The sequence below is a fragment of the Pelophylax lessonae genome, assembly GCF_965119305.1.
Source record: "Pelophylax lessonae genome assembly, chromosome: 8".
Classification (NCBI taxonomy): domain Eukaryota; kingdom Metazoa; phylum Chordata; class Amphibia; order Anura; family Ranidae; genus Pelophylax; species Pelophylax lessonae.
Genome location: NC_138775.1, coordinates 232,087,047 through 232,109,629, shown reverse-complemented (window position 1 = coordinate 232,109,629; position 22,583 = coordinate 232,087,047). Strand labels below are relative to the sequence as shown.

Here is a 22,583-nt window from a genome sequence, read left to right as displayed (position 1 = left end):
TAGAATTAGGCAAATATGACAATAATCCATGACTGTCAGTGACATGCCACATACATCAGGGCTGTACATTTTCTGGGTAACTAATTACTAAAATACTTACCTTTCAGGAGAAAATGATGCTAAACTTTCTTTATGCCACTTATATTATTAAACGCATTAGGTCATGTGATCTTTGCTACCTCTGACCCTCCCCTTTAACAGAGGTTCCTTCCCATTTGGTTTAATGTATAATAATGCTGTAGGGAGTTTGGAGTAGCATTTTCATCAGAAAGGTTATTATTTCAGTGTTTTTTTTTCATTACTTTTTTGGTACCCCCCACTTTTAATGTTGCAATGAATCTATTTGCTTTAAGTTGTTCTAACCCCACTTTGCTTCCTTTTTTTTTTTTTAGTTGGAAGTATTGAAGCATGTACATAATAGTTGTTTTAAACTCCCTGTCAAACATTTCTAAAACTCCTCCAGGGTAGAATACCTGATGAGGCACAGGCAAGGGGTTAACACATCAGAGAACGCAAGAAATGTAGAACATATGACAGAGACAAATGCCAGCCCATTATTAGACTGATGTGAATGACTAATGTGTCTATGTGTGAGGAATAGTGTAGGACACAGTGGGTGGGGATCTGTGATGAAGATAATAAGTCATTATCCTTGAAACTAATGAACCATACTGAATGTGGGTGGTATATTTTTTAAAATAAATTCTGTGATTAATTTCACTTTAAACTAGTAATTGCATTTCTTCTCCTAAATAATGCAGTTGAAACTGCATTCTGGAGATTGGCTTTTCTAAAATATGCAGTTCAATTGAATACTTTTTGGGTGATTACTTTTTATAGAGCTGAGTGGCCTAGTAAAGCTGACGGTGGCGTCTTTAATAAGTTTGGAACTGCAAGTCCCAGAATCCTTTGTCCTTTTCATTAAAGTTTTAATAATTATGACGATGATATTTTAATGAACATGAAAGCAAATGTGGTCCCTAACTCTGAACTGAGTTTCCAAACTATTGAAATATATTGTATATATCAATACACATATAGAGATCAGGCTCACCTGGAGGCAGCCTTTTTCTCCTTAAAGGTAAAGCAAAGCACCCAAAGCCCACTAAAAGCCTTTACAGGTGTCTGGTGTGTGTATGCACCAAATCCCAAAAAAAAATCAAAGATAACAGCCATTCTGATGTGTCTGAAACTAGCAAATAGGTAAAGGTGTATCTGAGCAAGGAAAATACTAAACAGTACAAAAGGGGCCCCCAGTACACTTTAAAGCTAGTCAGAAAAAAAATGAATCTGTTTAAATTACTCAGGTTAAAATTAAGGTTGTATCTGCATATGTTTGCAAATATACTGTATGTGGAAGCCAAATTGCTGCATCAAGGCATCTCTGATAAATGTGGTCTCTAACTTTGAGTTTTCAAACCATGGGAATATAGAGTGCATAACAATGTTTCATTCATGAACAAACATCGACAACAAGGTGAAGCTGGAAATGGCTATGAATAAGGTCCTTTTCTGGACTGAAACATGTTAGTGTGGGTTGTGCTATGGAACATTTTACTCCTTGTTGTTAATAAAGAAGATTTTTTTTTTTTACCTTCACCTTGTTGCCTACATTTGCTCATTAGTATCTACTGGGAAGCAGATAGAGACTGCTAGTTTGGCACAGTGACATGCCATACTATAGAATGAGAGAGGTATAACTGTGTTGCAGCACCTTACCTGTGTGGAACTGTGTATGTCACTTGGAGGAAGCCCTTTCCTCCCTAAAGGGAGGCAACACATCAGAAGCGTAGTCCAGAGGTTCTCAACTCCTGTCCTCAGGACCCACAAACAGGCCAGATTTTAAGTACCGTATTTAACGGCGTATAACATGCACTTTTTCCTCCTAAAATTGGAGGGCAAAACATCAGTCCGTGTTATAAGCCAATGTATTATAAAAAAAAACAGTCCAGGCAGCGCTGAGAGGCAGGGGAGGGGGGCGGGGTGGGCCCAGTAGAAGGAAGGACAAGCGGTTGATGTCATAGGAAGTCCCGCCTCCGATGATAGACAGCACAGTGGCCCAATGCCGGGAAGTGGGACGTGTGACATCTATCATAGGTGCAGGTGATTGCAGCACGGCTGGAAGCGAGCACGGCTCCGTCCTCCGACTGGGCTGCTGGACTGCGGGTGAAGAAGTCCTGCCCCCAGGGATGTAACCCGTATGGAGGGAAAGAGGAGTTTGTGACGTCACCCGCAGTCCAGCAGCCCGGTCGGAGGATGGAGCCGTGCTCGCTTACAGCCGTGCTGCAATCACCTGCACTCATTATCCAGAAAGATTACCGATTGTTTTATGCTCCTGGTCTGCTGACATCAAGTAAGAGGCTTTTTACCTGTTATAAATAAAGTTTTGAGACTTTATTACGCTATGGTGCTGCCTTCTTTTTTCTTTATATGGTGGATCATATACTGCTGAGTATCGAGAGGATAATGAATCCATCCATTGCTTAGTGGAGTCTTGGTGGCTGTACCTGGTCCGAGTGCATGTCTTCAGATGCCAGTGTGTGGTTACAACCTATGCTGTTTGTATTGCAGCTTTCAGGTGAGAGGCTAGCAATACCGGTGGAGGATTTTCACAGTGTGTGAGCACACTTTGGATTAGGACATTGCACCGTGCACTTTCTCTGGGCTGTTTTTACATGAATGAACTTATCAACTCTTACATATTGGGACTTTCTGTGCATATTTTATCCCATTTCCATGGATTGTTTTAATAGTTCTATGGATTGTATTCAATTGTAATTTATTTATTGTTGATCCTTATTGCATATCTAGCGCTGCACCATATTTTCTATTGTTTCCATTTTGGTGTTGTTTATTGTACCAAGGTGTTCAGCAGCTTTGATTTTACCTATTTATGCTTGCGCCGATATATTTTTCTGGTCACTTTATTCATATGTCAAAGGCCTAGAACCACTCAGTGGGGCTCTGTGCCTTTTGATTGCCGTGAGGGCCAATCACAGTAATCACAAATATAAACAATAGGGTGTTACCAAATAGTAGCCTTACTAAAAAAAATCATGTTTCTAGAATTGCTTGAAAAATATTTTAAGTAGTTGAATGGACTCTAATTCCCTGACATCCTAGACACATGTTATTCTTAGCAGATTTCCTGAGTTGTTATAAAGTAAACCTGTTAGCCACAGAAAACATTTAAAAGGACTGCCTATATTGGGTGTGGTGACAGGCTTATCCCCTTTACTTAAAGCCTTTTGTATTAGATAAGCATACAGAAGAAGATTTAAGGCCTTATGCACACTGGATGTTTTTACAACTGCTGTTTTTGGCTTCAGGCACTTTTTCTGCAGCCAGTAAACTCCCCTGGAGCCATAAACTTTTGTGGGGGTATAGGTTTGCTAAAAAACGCAAATGCTGCAAAACGCTAATGAAAAAATGCTGCAAAACGCAGCAAAACTCTACAGCTATAGCTACTGCCATTTTTATAATGTCCAGTGTGCATGACGCCTTGTATTAAACAAAGGTAAAAGCAGGCAACTTGAGATTTCTTATTTCTGGCAGGACTTTTAAAAGTTTCAAATTCCAAACAGGGATAGCTTCAGGTTGAGAACAGATAGAAAAAAAATCCCTTAAAGATGTCATTTATTACAAAGGCTGTGCAGAGCCACAAACATTTCCATTCTCCCGAGACTTATTTGTATCATGTTAGTATTTCTTCATGTGAAGAGGAAGGAGACTCACATAATTAAAAAGTAAATACATTCTCACTGAAGCTGTGGATATCTAACATTCGGGTTCCTTGCTGAATTATTGTGTTCTTTGAGACCAAGCAAATAAGGTGGGAGAAAAAAGTGTTGCAAAATCTTCCTGAATCTAAAACTTGAGGCATCAAAAATTAGATCAATATTTCTTATTTAATTGTATTCTTACACTTAAAAAAAAAGCTCACTCATGTCATTGTCTGCATAAAGCAGAACTCCAGCTTTGTGGAATAAAAGTGACCCACTCCCCAAACCTTATACATACTTTGTTCCTGCAGTCTTTTAGCCAGTGTAATAATGTCATTGGTACTTCCTCTTCTTTCTGAGTAGCAGCAAGGGGCAGGCATTCTACCTGGACTGAGCTGCATTGCTCAGTCCTGAACTATTGGGAGCCCAGAATTTGTGATGACACACCTCTAGGACGTGTGTCAGTAACTGGCTAGGCTCACAGGAAATTGGCGGAATGATGCAACTGTCGCTCTGTCTAAAGAGAACTAGTGGCATTGAGAGAGTAAGCACAGCTCTGGCACTTTTTTAAATACAGGATCTGGGGCCCAGAAAAATACAAAATTTAAGAACTTTGAGTTCCGCTTTAATGAAGAATTCCAGCTATGGATATTTTATACATAATTAGCTAGGTCGATGCACATTGTAACTATGCATTTGCCATACCTGGCTGATCCTGCTTAAAATCACTAAAGTAAACACCGCTTATCCAGTGATTTCCACTTACTTCCAGATCCCATGCTGAGCAGGTCCCTTACCACAAGAGGTCGTCCATTTGGCATGGGCACCATTTAGAGCATGCTTTGCATTTTCTGAATGAAACATAGAAAAGCGACGGCAGAAAAAGACAATCGACTCTGCCCATTTTTATTTTTCATTGAAATGTATTTTTTTTTGTTATGTTTTTTTGCTTTTTTTTATATTTTTAGTTAACTTTATTGTCTGAGTATAGATATATGTTTGTCCCACGCATGTTTGAAGCCATTTACTGTTGACTGACTCACTACCTCTGCTGGGTTTATTCCAAGCATCAACTACTCTTTCAGTAAAATAATACTTTCTAAGATTAGTTTTGAACTTTCCTCTAGTTAGTTTGAGGACATGTCCCCTCTCCCCCTCCCGCCCGTGTTCTTGATTTTGGTCTTATATTGAAAAAACTGCCCTCCTGAATCTTATTCACCCCCTTGATGTATTTAAAGGTTTTAATCATGTCTCCCCTATCCCTTCTTTTATCCAGACTGTACATATTAGGTTCCTGAAGTTGCTCGATATGTGTTTTTTTCACAAACCTTTCACCATTTTTGTTACCTGTCTCTTGTTTTGTTCTATTTTATCAATATCTTTTTATAGACACATAGTGCAGCGCTATCAAACAATGGTGATAAAAGTGTGGCACAAAAATGAATGTAACTATGAATTTCAAATAAAAGTCCACGGAAATTGTAGAAAAAAGCACATGAAAATTAGGAATAGGTGCCAGTGTCTCAGAAGAGCATATTCCACAAAAGGGAAAACCACAGATGAAAGCATACATAGGAGAGCCATCTTCCCCAGATCCTACGAGTTCAGCACCAGCAACAAAGAAGATGGCAGCTTACCAGAATGTGTTGGCTTCCAAATTAATGGAAAAGCCAAATGTGCTGTAGGGAGAAAACCTTCCCAAACACAACCATGCAGATACTGGCAATCCTGGCGTGCTTCAAATAAGAGTCTCGTTCCCGATGTATGCGTATTAAATATAAAAGATCGTAGCGTAATTATTCAGTCACTGACATGGGTCCTATACACTCTGAGCTCATGTCCGGGGGAGGAGGAGAAAGTGGAATTTGCCAATCCGCTTTTTCCTCCCTGTGGTTTTCCCTTTAGTGGATTATGCTCTTCTGGGACACTGGCATCTATTCTTAATTTTCATGTGCTTTTTTCTACTATCTCCATACATGGACTTTTATTTGATGAAATGGAATTCATTGTTACAATAATTTTTGTGCCACACTTTTATCACCATTGTTTAATAGTGCTGCACTATGTGTATATTGATTGTTTGGGGTGTTTTTTCTATTGGCCCGTGCTAGCAGCTGTCCATCATTTTTTTATGTTTGTTTGTATATACACATATCCAGCACAGATTTTTTTGCATTTTATCAATATCTTTTTGTGAGGTCTCCAGAACTGGACACAGTATTCTAAATGAGGTCTCAATCTCAATAAAGATCTTTATAGGGGAATCAGGACCTCCTTCTTCCTGCTGGTGATCCCTCTAGTGATGCATCCTAGAATTATATTTGCTTTTCCCACTGCCTGGTAACATTGTCTGCTCATTTTGCAATCGTCTGAAATAATTAACCCCAAATCTTTTTATTCCATAGTGCTGGCTTACACTGTATCCCCAATGTTGTACTCTCTCTGGGGATTTCTTTTCATTTTTAAGAACTGCAAAGCATTCTCTGATTGGACGAGGTGTGACATCACCACCTTGTGTCTCCACCTTGTTTAATCAGAGAATGATTTGCATTCATTCAGAAAATAAAAAACATTCTCTAAACATTGCTACTCCTGTGTCTTTGCATCATCAGAAGGGAACAGAGGCAGTAAGAGGGGCATCATTTAAATTTTGATCATCAGAAGGGAGCAGAGGCAGTAAGAAGGGCATCATTTAAATTTTGATTTACCAAAATTTATATAAGATTTGCACAATATACCAGCAACACAGGCATCAGATGCAGAAAAAGGAATTACAGTAGAATCCTGTGTTGTAATATGAAGTGTGGCTGGGTACACTATTTTGATCTGAGTTCAGGTACACTTTACCTTTAATATTACACGCACGTTGTGTTTTCTTGTATTTCTCCATTAATGAAACCCATATGCTTATATGTCAGCTGTAAATGAATGGTTTGACAGCACCTGCTTCACCCTCTGTCACACACCAGTAGGTGCATTCATGTTGTACATAATAAATGTGGGCATATGTAATATCTTTAGAATTGGCAGTGGCTTTAAATGTACCACTGAGAAACTTAACTTGTTCTGTGTGCAGCTTAACCACGGGATATGATATTATTTTACTTGGCACTTCTTTCCATGCCATCTTCGAATGAGCCTCCCTGTGACTCTTGTCATGACTTGATCTTTAGATTTGTTTATACAGGTAAACACTGTAATAAATACTCAAACAAAACTATCTCTTTAGATTGAAGAGTGCAATTGCCCAGTTCCTTTTAGAGCACTAGAATTTGTCTTGTCTCCATTATTAGTTCAGCAGTAGAAACAGTAGTTTATTTCTCTGTAAAGTGGAGCAGACAGTTAAATAAAGTACTCTCATTTCAGGGTCTGAAAGTGTTCGAAGTTGATTTGGATCTTGACTTCTTTAGGGGGAAATTAAATTGTGCCCTGGGCTACAGAATTGCAACCCTAACCACAATCTGCTTGTACTTGCCACCCAGCCCAAAGAGTTTGCATCATCCACCTTTTTGTATATGTTAATAGTACATTAAATTGCTAGTAACTGCAGCTATGTTATGTTATTTTGTCTCATTAAACATTGCTACCTTGTTACTGGAGACTGCAGCCACAAGACAGGGAATTGAAAGACCCTAGTGTGGAAACATGGAGGCTGCCATTGCCAACCTCTCCTTCTCAATTTACTGTTTCATAATAGACTTATTGTAAACCTCAGTGCTCATTACCATAAAAAAACACTGGTGGTATCATCCCTTGGATTCTATCACAACCACTGAGAACCCCACCCCCCCAAAGGGGATAAATGGGACTTTGAGTATACCTTCCCAGTGTTGTACATTAGTTGTAACATTGTAGCATTATACATAAAAAAAAGATTTTTATTAAATACAAAATAAAAAATCCAACATTAAAACATAGACCCATATACATTGGAAATTAGAAACTCATTCTAGACATATACGCTTCTGTCTATGCATTTTGCGGAACAGTATATATATACTGTCTCATACTATATATATATATTGTTTCACTGACTTTGAAAAAGTATAGAGATCATGAGTTCTTATACAGTATCACTGTTCTGATTTTCATGAGGGATGAGCTTGGGTTCATTCCGAACCCATGCTTAGCTGAACTCAAAAGGAAGCTGTCAATACTGAGCCAAGTTGTGGCTGAGGTATTCCCCACCCTGCGGCAGCACGTACATAAAGAGGTGGAAATTAGTGATGTCGCGAACCTAAAATTCGCCGTTCGCGAACGGCGAACGCGAACATCGGCAAATGTTCGCGAATCGGCGAACCGGGCGAACCGCCATAGACTTCGATAGGCAGGCGAATTTTAAAACACACAGGGACTCTTTCTGGCCACAATAGTGATGGAAAAGTTGTTTCAAGGGGACTAACACCTGGACTGTGGCATGCCGGAGAGGGATCACGCAAAAAAAAGTTCTTAAAAATTATAATTTTTTGATAGAGAGCCAATTATTGGAAAAATTAAAAAAAAATAAAAATAAAAAATTTCTTTGGATTTAGCATCTGGGGGGTCTAAAAAGTGTACCTGTGAAGTTTCAGCTCTGTAGCATGTCCAGAACCCCTAAAAAACAGCATTTGTCTTATATTTTCAGGAATATGGCTTCTCTGCGGCTGGCTTTTTCTCTTGCAGGCATTTATCGGGCATTTCTTTAGGCAGGCATGTCATTTTTTGTATTTAGTGTCTGGGGGGTCTAAAAAGTGTACCTGTCAAGTTTCAGCTCTGTAGCATGTCCAGAACCCCTAAAAAGCAGCATTTTTCTTATATTTTCAGGAATATGGCTTCTCTGCGGCTGGCTTTTTCTCTTGCAGGCATTTAGCGGGCATTTTTTTAGGCAGGCATGTAATTTTTTGTATTTAGTGTCTGGGGGGTCTAAAAAGTGTACCTGTCAAGTTTCAGCTCTGTAGCATGTCCAGAACCCCTAAAAAACAGCATTTTTATTATATTTTCAGTAATACGGCTTCTCTGCGGCTGGCTTTTTCTCTTGCAGGCATTTATCGGGCATGTTTTTAGGCAGGCATGTCATTTTTTGTATTTAGTGTCTGGGGTGTCTAAAAAGTGTACCTGTCAAGTTTCAGCTCTGTAGCATGTCCAGAACCCCTAAAAAACAGCATTTTTCTTATATTTTCAGGAATACGGCTTCTCTGCGGCTGGCTTTTTCTCTTGCAGGCATTTAGCGGGCATTTTTTTAGGCAGGCATGTCATTTTTTGTATTTAGTGTCTGGGGGGTCTAAAAAGTGTACCTGTCAAGTTTCAGCTCTGTAGCATGTCCAGAACCCCTAAAAAACAGCATTTTTCTTATATTTTCAGGAATACGGCTTCTCTGCGGCTGGCTTTTTTTCTTGCAGGCATTTAGCGGGCATTTTTTTAGGCAGGCATGTCATTTTTTGTATTTAGTGTCTGGGGGGTCTAAAAAGTGTACCTGTCAAGTTTCAGCTCTGTAGCATGTCCAGAACCCCTAAAAAACAGCATTTTTCTTATATTTTCAGGAATACGGCTTCTCTGCGGCTGGCTTTTTCTCTTGCAGGCATTTATCGGGCATTTTTTTAGGCAGGCATGTCATTTTTTGTATTTAGTGTCTGGGGGGTCTAAAAAGTGTACCTGTCAAGTTTCAGCTCTGTAGCATGTCCAGAACCCCTAAAAAACAGCATTTTTCTTATATTTTCAGGAATACGGCTTCTCTGCGGCTGGCTTTTTCTCTTGCAGGCATTTAGCGGGCATTTTTTTAGGCAGGCATGTCATTTTTTGTATTTAGTGCCTGGGGGATCTAAAAAGTGTACCTGTCAAGTTTCAGCTCTGTAGCATGTCCAGAACCCCTAAAAAACAGCATTTTTCTTATATTTTCAGGAATACGGCTTCTCTGCGGCTGGCTTTTTTTCTTGCAGGCATTTAGCGGGCATTTTTTTAGGCAGGCATGTCATTTTTTGTATTTAGTGTCTGGGGGGTCTAAAAAGTGTACCTGTCAAGTTTCAGCTCTGTAGCATGTCCAGAACCCCTAAAAAACAGCATTTTTCTTATATTTTCAGGAATACGGCTTCTCTGCGGCTGGCTTTTTCTCTTGCAGGCATATATATCAGTGGTGGGTGGGCAGTGGCACAGTACACTCTCTGTGGACCTGACAGCAGTCACTGGCACCCAGGCAACTGCAATTAAAAAAAATATATATTTTTTTTTACTTTGCAAGCTGCTGTGCCACCTTATATATCAGTGGTGGGTGGGCACACAGTGGCACTGCAGTGGGCACAGTACACTCTGTGGACCTGACAGTAACTGGCAGCCCAGGCAACTGCAATAATAAAAAATATTTTTTTTTTTTCAATTTATTGCAACAAGATGCTGTGCCACCGTATATATAACAGTGGTGGGCAGTGCACTGCAGTGGGTACAGTGCACTCTGTGGACCTGACACAGCACTCACTGCAATTATGACAGAGGAAAAAAAAAATATTTTTTAAAATGCAAGGTACTGTGCCTGTGCCACCCGAAATGAGTGTGGTGTGCACACAGTACAGTCTGTGGTAGGTCTGTGGCCTCTCACACACAGCGGGCAGGCAACTGCAGTGTACAATAGATATATATAGATATATATATAAAGAAAAAACTCTATTACCTTACCAGCCCTTAAAAGGGCTTTTGGGGACACTATATATATATATATATATATGTATATATATAAATAAAAAAAATTCTCAATTACCAGCCCTTAAAAGGGCTTTTGGGGACACTAGATAGATATAGATATATATATATATATATATAAGAAGAAACAACTCAATTACCAGCCCTTAAAAGGGCTTTTGGGGACGCTAGGTATATATATATATATATATATATATATATATAAAAAAAAAAACCACAAATACCAGCCCTTAGAAGGGCTTTTTGGGGTGCTGATATTACAGCAGTAGTGGACCAAGAACACTGCAAGACCAGGAACACTGACTAACTGTCCCTAGCTTAACAGCAGCAGCAGCAGCAGCAGCAGCTCTCTCCCTACTCTCACTACACACACTGCTTCAGAATGATCTAAGATGGATGCTGCCCTTGCTTATTTATAGGAGGTGGGAGGGTGTGGGAGGGAGGTATGCTGATTGGCTGGAAATGTGTCTGCTGACTGTAAAGTTCAGGGTCAAAGTTTGCCTCAATGATGTCTTATGGGGGGCGGACCGAACATCGCATATGTTCGCCGGCAGCGGCGAACGCGAACATGCTAAGTTCGCCGGGAACTGTTCGCCGGCGAACAGTTCTATACATCTCTAGTGGAAATACGTGGGACATCATTGACCCATCATGGCCAGGTGCCTTGACCACATCTAACTGACTTGGCATACACAGATGAACATGGTATGAACCAAACCCAATCCAACTCAATCTCATCCCTAATTTTCATCTTCAGAAAGAGATAAGCAATAGCAGCCTCCATATTTCTTATAGCACAATTTCCATTTAACATAAAGAGCTTGCAGTGGACCTTGTGCCCCATTATGAAGAAAAATAAGGTTTTTGGGACTTTAGATGAGGCAGGTGAATACACCATATGCCTCAATCCCTCCATTCCTAATTATATGGAAAAGGAGAGAAAGAGTTGGGATTTTAAATGAGGATAGGTAGACTGGGACCTGTGGTGACACAGGTTCATAAACAACAATAGAAGTAATGTAAAAAGGCAGATATTTATTCAATAATCTCCCTAATGTTATACATGATAAAACAAATGCATCATGGTAAAATCACATCACATAAACATCAAACTTGATAACAGGAGCTAGTTAACATGCAGGGTATGATGACCAAGGATGATAGAGGCACAATAAATAACAATTGATGTACAGGCCAATGTATATGAATGGAATTGAACATAGAACTTGCATCCTAAATGACCCAACGCATTTTGTAGGACACAACCCACTTCTTCAGGGGCAGCAGCAATCAAAAGTATCTAAAAAAAGTACAAAGAGTAATAATATAGTTGAATGGTATACAAAAATTGTGTGTAATTGGATACTATTAGAATACTATTAATACTATTAGTGTACTTCTACTCATACTACCTTAACGTTTTGAGATCTATATGGTTTCCTATTATACTCCACCATGCTTGTGCTGACTGTTAGCACTCCCTCAGTTCCCAGAATGGACTCATCCAGACAGCCTCCAGCCCTTAACACCATTTCAAACATCTTGAGCTTCGTAAGGTAATTTTGGGAATGGGATTATTTGTATCGGGGGGGGGGGGCTCCCCCTCTCTCCCCTTTTCATCTTTTCTAATAGTATCCAATTACACACAATTTTTGTATACCATTCAACTATACTAATATTCTTTGTACTTGTTATAGATATGTTTGATTGCTCCTGTCCCTGAAGAAGTGGGTTGTGTCCCACGAAACGCGTTGGGTCATTTAGGATGCAAGTTCTATGTTCAATTCCATTCATATACATTGGCTTGTACATCAATTGTTATTTATTGTGCCTCTATCATCCTTGGTCATCATATCCTGCATGTTAACTAGCTCCTGTTATCAAGTTTGATGTTTATGTGATGTGATTTTACCATGATGCATTTGTTTTATCATGTATAACATTATGGAGATTATTGAATACATATCTGCCTTTTTACATTACTTCTATTGTTGTTTATGAACCTGTGTAACAATCCTACAGGCTCACCTGAGTCAGAGGACTGCTGGCCGGAGGTAGGAGTGGAGCCCAGTGGCAAAGACCGCAGGCAGTTAGTAGGTGCTGGATACCGGATGGACACTGCGTAATACTCTGATGAGGACACGGGTTCACCTGAGGTGCGGAAACTAAGTGCTAGCTGGTTTTCACTAGAGCCCCAGATGGTGGGGATAGACTGCGCTGCAAGCTAACACCAGGACGCGGTCCTCAGGATCACCCAGCCAGGCAGAGTGTAGGTTCGGTCTGAAGGCAGAGGAGCAGACAAGGGATAACCAGAGAGAAGTCAGACGAGCCAAAGGTCGGGGCGGGCAGCAGTAAGCGTGGTCAGACAATCCGGATCGGCAACAGAGGTAACAGTTCAGTAGGTAGGGACAAAGCAGAAGAGTAGTCGGTAGTCAATTCCTGGTCAGCGTTGGATTTGTGGTAGTAGATAAGAGCAGCAGGTGAGGAGTAGCTTGATCAAGGCTCAGGAGCTCAATAATCAGCAAACTGGAGTGCAAGGGGCTGGACTTATATAGGGAAGTACCAGGTGTGGGGAATCAAGGGTGATGAGCAAGGCTTGGCAAGACTAAGGTTGAAATAATAGGCTTCAGGGAAGAATGTTCAGGGAGGAATGTTCAGAGCGGACGGTAGCCTAGTAAGCAGGGCTACCGCCTGGGATGTGGCTGATCACAGGTTCGAATCCCAACAGTACTCCCCCCCCTTCCAAGGTGACCTCCGGGCACCGCAGGGGCAGGCTTATTGGGGTGCTGTTGGTGGAACTCTTTTACCAGTCTGGGGGCGTGGACATTTTCTTCTGGTTCCCACGAGTTATCCTCGGGAGGGTAGCCCTCCCACCCAATTAGGTATTGTAGTCTTCCCCGGTGGATCCTGGAGTCGAGAATCTTTGCGACAGCGTATTCTTCTTCACCCTGTACCCTCACGGGTGGTGGAGGGGGCGAGTGGCGGCCTGTGAAGGTGTTCTCCACGTATGGCTTGAGGAGGGAGCAATGGAAAACAGGGTGCACCCTAATGGAGTCCGGAAGATCGAGCCGGAACGTGACCTCGTTAATTTGCGCAGAGATCCGGAATGGACCCATGTATTTTTGGGCCAACTTTTTGGAGGGGACCTTCAATCTGAGGTTCCTGGTGGACAGCCACACCTTGTCTCCCACATGGAAGCCCGGGGTGGGTCTGCGGCGTCTGTCTGCTCCCTGTTTAAAGCGGCTCTGGGCGAGCTGGAGGTTGTTTATAATGTTCTTTTGTGCCTCCTGTAGGGTTGTTAGGCGTTCGGCCACTGCTGGGAGGGTGGAGGCAATGGGTAGGTGGGGAATGAATACCGGGTGCGAGCCTGTGTTAGCAAAGAAGGGACTGTGCTTGGTTGAGCTGTGCTCCGCATTGTTGTAAGCGAACTCGGCCGTGGAGAGATGGTCAAGCCAGTCATCCTGCAGGTGGGAGCTAAAACAGCGTAGGTACTGCTCTAGGGTCTGATTAGTTCTCTCCGTCTGCCCGTTTGACTGAGGGTGGAAGGCGGAGGACAGGTTCACTTTAACCCCGAGTGCCAGGCAAAAGTTCTTCCAGAACTTAGAGGCAAATTGTACGCCTCGGTCGGAGACCACGTCGTCCGGGATCCCATGCAGCCTGAAGACCTCTCTGAGAATAAGATCGGCCGTCTGTTTGGCGGTGGGTAGGCCTTTGTAGGGGATGAAATGGGCCATCTTGGTGAGGCGGTCGACTACGACCAGGATGGTGTTCATCCCTTTTGAAGGAGGAAGGTCTACCACAAAGTCCATGGAGATCGAGCCCCAGGGGCGGGAGGGAATCGGGAGAGGTTGTAACAAACCCACGGGAGAGGAACGAGGAGTCTTATTGCGGGCACAGACCGTGCACGAGGAGATGTACCTCTTGATGTCCTCCTTGTATGTTGGCCACCAGAAGGAGCGGGAGAGAAGCTCCTGGGTCTTTCTTGTGCCTAGATGGCCGGCCAGCTTGGAGTCATGGTTGAGTCTGAGTACTTCAAGCCGTGCGATTTCTGGTACATATAACTGCAGGTCCTGATGAAACCAATGACCGTTCTTAAACGTAAGGCTGACATTCCTTGTGGGATGGGCAAGGAAGGGGTCATTTTCATATCCTTCTTTGATTGTGTCCAGGAGTTCTTTAGAGTAGGTGACCCCTACGACCCTTCTCTCGGGTAGGATGTTGTTTTGGCCCTTGTTACTCTGCGAGGGCTCGGAAAACATTCTGGAGAGGGCGTCAGCCTTACCATTCTTTGATCCGGGGCGATAGGTGATGAGAAAGTTAAAGCGGGAAAAGAATAGGCTCCATCTGGCCTGTCTGGCTGAGAGTCTCTTAGCACTGTGGATGAACTCGAGGTTCTTGTGGTCAGTTAGTACGATTATGGGGTTGGTGGCTCCCTCCAGCAGGTGTCTCCACTCAGAGAAGGCATCCTTGATCGCCAGTAGTTCCTTGTTCCCGATGTCATAATTCTTCTCGGAGGGGGACATCTGGCGGGAGAAATATGCGCACGGGTGTAGTAGCATCTTCTCCCCTGTCCGTTGTGACAGAACAGCCCCCACCGCAGAGTCAGATGCATCCACTTCGACTGTAAATGGCAGCTCGGGGTTTGGGTGGATTAGGATTGGAGCAGAAGTGAAGAGGAGTTTCAACTTGGTGAAGGCCTCCTGTGCCTCTGGTGTCCAGGAGAAGGGGACTGATTTCTTGGTGAGTTGGGTAATTGGTGCTATGATCTTGGAGAAGTTCCGGATAAACTTCCGATAGAAGTTGGCGAAGCCAATGAATCTTTGTATCTCCTTCTCGTTTCTCGGAATGGGCCAGTTCATCACGGCTTTGACCTTCCCCGGGTCCATACTTAGGCCCTCTGGGGAGATGATGTATCCGAGGAACTGAGTGGTGGTTCGCTCAAACTCACATTTCTCTAGCTTGATATAGAGAGAGTTCTGTCGGAGTCTCTGCAGTACCCTGCGGACGTGTTCGCGGTGCTGCTCGAGGTCTTCGGAGAAGATCAAGATGTCGTCCAGGTAAATGACTACAAACAGATCGAGCATGTCCCTGAGGACGTCATTAATGAAGTGCTGGAAGGTGGCAGGAGCATTGCAGAGTCCGAAAGGCATGACTAGGTACTCGAAGTGACCATAACGTGTCCGAAAGGCGGTCTTCCATTCATCCCCAGGGCAGATTCGGACGAGGTTGTAGGCCCCTCGAAGGTCAAGTTTGGTGAAAATCTTTGCTGCCCGGAGTCTCTCGAGGAGTTCTGAAATCAGTGGAAGTAGATACCGGTTCTTTACGGTAATGTCGTTAAGCTTCCTGTAGTCAATGCAGGGACGCAGGGAGGAGTCTTTTTTCTCTACAAAGAAAAAGGGGGCTCCCGCAGGGGAGGTAGAGGGCCGGATGAACCCCTTCCTTTGGTCCTCGTCCAGGTACTCTTTCAAGGCCTTGAGTTCAGGCTCCGAGAGGGGGTAGATACTGCCAAAGGGTATTTCAGCCCCGGGCAACAGTTCTATAGGGCAGTCGTAGGGTCTGTGTGGTGGCAGCTTGTCTGCGTTTTTCTTGTCGCAGACATCCTGGAACTCGCGGTATTGAGGGGGTAGCAGATCCTTGACGGAAAGTTCAGAGATGGTGGTGTCTTCGGGTGGAAGGACGGGTTTGTGGGAGCAATTTAGCGAGCAGAACTCAGACGGGAACCGTATGCAGTGGGTTTCCCAGTCCACCGAGGGGTTGTGGGTGGCCAACCATGGGATGCCCAAGATCACCGGGAACTTCGGGGAAGCGATCAGCGAGAAGTGGATCTTCTCGTGGTGATCGGGTTCTATAAGGATTTGTAGTTCGATGGTCTCGTGAGTCGCCGGCCCCGAGGAGAGTGGGGATCCGTCCACGGTTTCCAGGTCAACAGGGGCTGCCTTGATTGTCAGTGGAATGTTCTTTTCGCGGGCAAAGGTTAGGTCCATAAAGTTGCCTCCCGCCCCGGAGTCTAACATCGCAGAACAGGGGAGTTGTCGCCCCTCGATGTTGATGAGGATGGGGATGATGAAGTGGGATCCATGAGCCGTTGTGTTGTTATTTTCAGGGGCTGCTGGTGGGGTTGGAGTCTGTGATTGCTCCTTTAGCTCCGTGACGGCAATAGTTCTTCGAATCTTATTGGGACATTTGATGGCAAAATGACCCGGCTCTCCACAGTAGAGGCAGAGGTTTTCGGCCAGCCGTCTCTCCTTCTCAGCTGTGGATAGAGACCTCCGTAGTGCGTCGACCTGCATAGGTTCAGGTGCTGACTGTGGGTCGTGCTGGGTGGTAGAGGAGAAGGAGTAAGTGGGTCTGTGGTCCAAGGACCAGAATCTTTCCCTCTTCCTCTCGGAGAGTCTTTGATCTATCCGGATGCATACTTGAATAAAGTCATCCAGATCGTCCGGGGCTTAAACTCTGGCGAGTTCGTCTTTTATTGCTTCGGACAGGCCTCGCCGGAATTGGCTCCTCTGTGCTGCTGGGTTCCAGGTGGTGTCCGTGACCCAACGGCGAAATGCGGCGGTATATTCGGCGACGGAGCGTCTCCCTTGTCGCAGACTATGTAGTCACGCCTCGGCCGTCGCACAGCGGTTGGGGTCATCGAAGACTAGGCTCATGGCAGTGATGAAGTTGGTTAGGTTGTCCAGGAGCAGATTGCTAGACTCCACGTATGGCGATGCCCATGCTAATGCTTCATCCGTCAAGAGATTGATCATGAATAGCACCTTCTTTTTATCGGTGGTGAACGGGGCCGGGTTCATCTGAAAATAGATGCGGCATTGGTTCAGAAATCCCCGATACTGGCGTCTGTCACCGCCGAATTTTGATGGGAGTGGCATGCGGGTGTCTGCGGCCGCGCCGCGGACGTCTAGGAGTTGCCTCTGTAGTTCAATAATCTCCTTCTGTTGGCTTTTGACTACTTCTTGGAGCTGGGCAAATTTCTCCTGATACGTAGTACCAAATTCTTGAAGTTCAGTGACCTGTCTACACAGAGTGGTCATTGCGGACTCCATAGTTGGGCTGATTATTCTGTAACAATCCTACAGGCTCACCTGAGTCAGAGGACTGCTGGCCGGAGGTAGGAGTGGAGCCCAGTGGCAAAGACCGCAGGCAGTTAGTAGGTGCTGGATACCGGATGGACACTGCGTAATACTCTGATGAGGACACGGGTTCACCTGAGGTGCGGAAACTAAGTGCTAGCTGGTTTTCACTAGAGCCCCAGATGGTGGGGATAGACTGCGCTGCAAGCTAACACCAGGACGCGGTCCTCAGGATCACCCAGCCAGGCAGAGTGTAGGTTCGGTCCGAAGGCAGAGGAGTAGACAAGGGATAACCAGAGAGAAGTCAGACGAGCCAAAGGTCGGGGCGGGCAGCAGTAAGCATGGTCAGACAATCCGGATCGGCAACAGAGGTAACAGTTCAGTAGGTAGGGACAAAGCAGAAGAGTAGTCGGTAGTCAATTCCTGGTCAGCGTTGGATTTGTGGTAGTAGATAAGAGCAGCAGGTGAGGAGTAGCTTGATCAAGGCTCAGGAGCTCAATAATCAGCAAACTGGAGTGCAAGGGGCTGGACTTGTATAGGGAAGTACCAGGTGTGGGGAATCAAGGGTGATGAGCAAGGCTTGGCAAGACTAAGGTTGAAATAATAGGCTTCAGGGAAGAATGTTCAGGGAAGAATGTTCAGGGAGGAATGTTCAGAGCGGACGGTAGCCTAGTAAGCAGGGCTACCGCCTGGGATGTGGCTGATCACAGGTTCGAATCCCAACAACCTGTGTTACCACAGGTCCCAGTCTACCTACTGCTAGCTGTTCCCCTCATTTAAAGTCTCTCCTTTTGCTTGTGCCCCATTAGCTTGTAAACTTGTCCCTGTACTCAGGGCTGTCTGCTAGAGTATTTGCTTACTGCATTAGAAATCAAATTTTTAAAAATCTGCTTCCCCAATGAATTGCGAAATTTGCATCCTTGATTATGATAATAGATGATTATATATAAAATGTTTAATTGAAAGTACACATTATTGCTCCCAATACTTAGATGTCTAATCATAAAGCAGTGAATGTTAATCCACCAAACATTCTCTGGTGGTGAATCAAACACTACCATTTAAAATTAATGCAAATAGGATATTCACTTTCAGTGAATGTTTGCTGAATATCAGATTCACTGCTTTATAAATATGCCTCTCAAATGCATCATTCTCTGTGTGTGTATGGAATCCTCTAATAGGTAGCTCCCATTATCGGCTTCTTATTACAGCAACTCATAATAACAAATCAAAATGCATCTTGTAATATTCTGGCTGCAGCAGAATGTGGTGTGGTTGTTTTCTATGGGTTAGCATTGAAACACAATACAAATAATTTGTTGGCCAAGGCCACAAGTGTTCTTCAGTCAGGATCAGAGCAGGAGTTCCATAGAGTCACAGCCTAGTAATAATTGCTAACTCTCTCACTCTTCCTACTCTAGTCTACCGTCTATAATGTAAATTAAAAGAGTGAAAGGCATAGTGAAAGATGCTGCGTATAAAGATCTCATAGCTGGAGATTTAGGGGGTTGCTGGTAGGTGAGTACTAGATAAATTGACTGTTACTATTTATTTTGATATTTTTTTTTTTTTTTAAATCCGCTTAACCAGAGCCAGTTTACTGTCCTTAAAACTTTAGGGTGCTGGACTCTGGCCAGCAGGAGTAGAAAATGCCCTGGCATCAGTGGCAGTAAACAATGCCCCATCTTTGGTATTGAGGGGGTTAGGGGGGGAATAGTGCCCCATTATTGGTGTCGGTGGGAGGAATAGTGCCCCATCATTGGTGTCATCGGGAGGAATAGTGCCCCATCATTGGTAATAGTGGGAGGAATAATGCCTGTTATTGATTTCAGTGGGAGGAATAACACTCCATCAATGGTGTCAATGGGAGGAATAGTGTCCCATCGTTGGTGTCAGTGGGGGGGAATCGTGTCCCATCATTGGTGTCTGTGGAAAGAATTGTGCCATATCATTGGTGTCAGTGGAAGTAAAAATGCCCCATTATTGGTGTCAGAGGAAGGAATAGTGCCCCATCATTGGTGTCTGTGGAAGGAATAGTCTTCTATCTTTGGTGTCAGTTGAAGGAATAGTGCCCCATCATTGGTGTCAGCGGAAGAAATAGTGCCCCATTGTCAGTGTCAGTGGCAGGAACTATGCCCTACTGTTGTTGACAGGGAGGGGAATATTGCCCCAAGGGCCATATAAAAGCAAGAAAAGGGCTGCAGTTTGAAAACCACTGCTTTAAACAATCCTTCTATATTAAAAAAGGATGTTATTGTTATTTAATATACTATTCTTACCCCCCTATACTATTTGGAAAATAGTTTTGACCTCAGTCAATTTAAGGGAAAGCTGAACACAAGGCATAATCACATGATTTTAAAGAGAAATTCCAGGTATGGATATTTTATATATATATATGTAGTTACATTGGTCCAGCTTGAATCAGTGTAACTAGATATATGGCATACAATATAAATGCAAAGCCTTCTCTAAATCGCCCCTGTTGTGAGAATTAAGAATGCAGCAGGTAGGCTGATCAGCATTGACCCTGCAAGCAAGTGCATATCACTGGTGTAGCAGCTCTACTTCGGTGATTTCCAGGTTCCAGGGCATCGGCCAGGAATTGTATATACATGGTTACATTGGTCCAAGCTGGATCAATGTAACTATGTATAAAACATCCATGCATGGAATTCCTACTTACCTGTATCAATGACTTCATAATATTGATATGTGATTTTATTTAATAATAATATTTTTGGTTATTTCTCAAAATAATTTGTTATTGTTAAATGTATGTATTCAATGGTGAAAGTGTAGTTACTTGAAGTATACAGCAGTACTGGAAGAGCAAGGGACAGGTCTTGGAGCCAATCAGGTGTGGTACATGCTGACAAGGAACATATTGAAAGGAGGAGAGAGTGCAGTGAACAGACAGTTAACCTCATTTGTCTGCTGTGGCTTTTTCATTGTCCACTCAGCAGGCTGGTGATGAAGAGAGGACACTACTGTGTTCATTATCTGTAAGTGTTGTCATTCACCTGGCTGTGCTAAGTGGCAGGACTGGATGGGCAGAAATACAATTTGTTAAACAGCCCGGATATATGAATTTCATCTATGTATTTAGCTGTTTGCCTCAAAAGTCAGTTTTCAACATCATGCTCTCTTGCCCTTGTATTTTGAACTGGACATCATTATTTTTATGTTTTCCTTATATATATATATATATATATATATATATATACAGGCATACAGTATGTACACCCCTCACATTTTTGTAAATATTTTATTATATCTTTTCATGTGACAACACTGGAGAAATTACACTTTGTTGCAATGTAAAGTAGTGAGTGTACAGCTTGTATAACAGTGTAAATTTGCTGTCCCCTCAAAATAACTCAACACACAGCCATTAATGTCTAAACTGCTGGCAACAAAAGGGAGTACACCCCTAGGGGAACATGTATAAATTGGGCCCAGGAGCAGGTGTGTTAAATTTGGCGTTATTACTCTCACTCTCTCATACTGGTCACAGTAAATTTAACATGGTAGCTCATGGCGAAGAACTCTCTGAGGATCTGAAAAAAGAATTGTTGCTCTACATAAAGATGGCCTAGGCTATAGGAAGATAATCAAGACCCTGAAACTGAGCTGTAGCACGGTGGCCAAGACCATACAGCAGTTTAACAGGACAGGTTCCACTCAGAGCAGGCATTGCCATGGTCGACCAAAAAAGTTGGGTGCACCTGCTCAGCGTCATATCCAGAGGTTGTCTTTTGGAAATAGACATATGAGTACTGCCAGCATTGCTGCAGAGGTTGAAAGGGTGGGGGGGTCAGCATGTCAGTGCTCAGACCATACGCCGCACACTGCATAAAATTGGTCTGCATGGCTGTCGTCCTTCTAAAGATGATGCACAAGAAAGCCTGCAAACAGTTTACTGAAGACAAGCAGACTAAGGACATGGATTACTGGAACCATGTCTTGTGGTCTGATGAGACCAAGATAAACTTATTTGATGGTGTCAAGCGTGTGTGTGGCGGCAACCAGATGAGGAGTACAAAGACAAGTGTGTCTTGCCTACAGTCAAGCATGGTCTGGGGCTGCATGAGTGCAGCTGGCACTGGGGAGCTACAGTTCATTGAGGGAATTATGAATACCAACATGTACTTTCACATACTGAAGCAGAACATAATACCCTCCCTTTGGAGACTGGGCCCCAGGGCAGTATTCCAACATGATAACGGCCCCAAACACACCTCCAAGACCACCACTACCTTGCTAAAGAAGCTGAGGGTAAAGATGATGGATTGGCCAAGCATGTCTCCAGACCTAAACCCCGTTGAGCATCTGTGGGGCATCCTAAAAATAGAAGGTGGGGAAGCACAAGGTCTCTAACATCCACCAGCTTCGTGATGTCATCACGGAGGAGTAGTAGAGGACTCCAGTGGCAACCTGTGAAGCTCTGGTGAACTCCATGCCGAAGAGGGTTAAGGCAGTGCTGGTAAATAATGGTGGTCACACAAAATATTGACACTATGGGCCCAATTTGGACATTTTCACTTAGGGGTGTACTCACTTTTGTTGCCAGCGGTTTAGACATTAATGGCTTGTGTTGAGTGTGTTGAGTTCTTTTGAGGGGACAGCAAATTTACACTGTACTTTACATTGTAGCAAGATGTCATTTCTTCAGTGTTGTCACATGAAAAGATATAATAAAATATTTACAAGCATGTGAGGGGTGTACTTAATTTTGTGAGATACTGTATACACTATATATTGGAAAATACATTTTCCATCAAGAGTTTAAAAAGAATAGCAGAGATCTGCATACGTTCACAGCATCAAAAGATCTGAATTATACAGTGGCACATTTTCAAATATGCAGAGGAATGTAGGAAACTCTAGATAGAACAATGTGTCAAACAGAGGTGAAAGCAAACAATAAACATAATACCCCAAGCTAATACACTAACTGTCTGGAGCTGCAAGAAAATAAAAAGAAACAGAAAGAAACAAAACAAAACAAAAAAAAGAATGCAGTGTTTTTCTAGAGGGTAGTGGTAATTAGACAAGTGTTCCATATTTTATTTTTCCTCTTGGTGGTGCTATTGCTCAATATGTAGTGTAT

General features: G+C 43.2%; 1 protein-coding gene across 1 annotated transcript in view; it reads left to right on the top strand.

The window, feature by feature from the left end:
- The window catches only part of PAPPA2 (pappalysin 2), a 293,674-nt gene that overhangs the window by 120,476 nt on the left and 150,615 nt on the right, over positions 1–22,583 (top strand). The gene's annotated exons all lie outside the window — the stretch shown is intronic.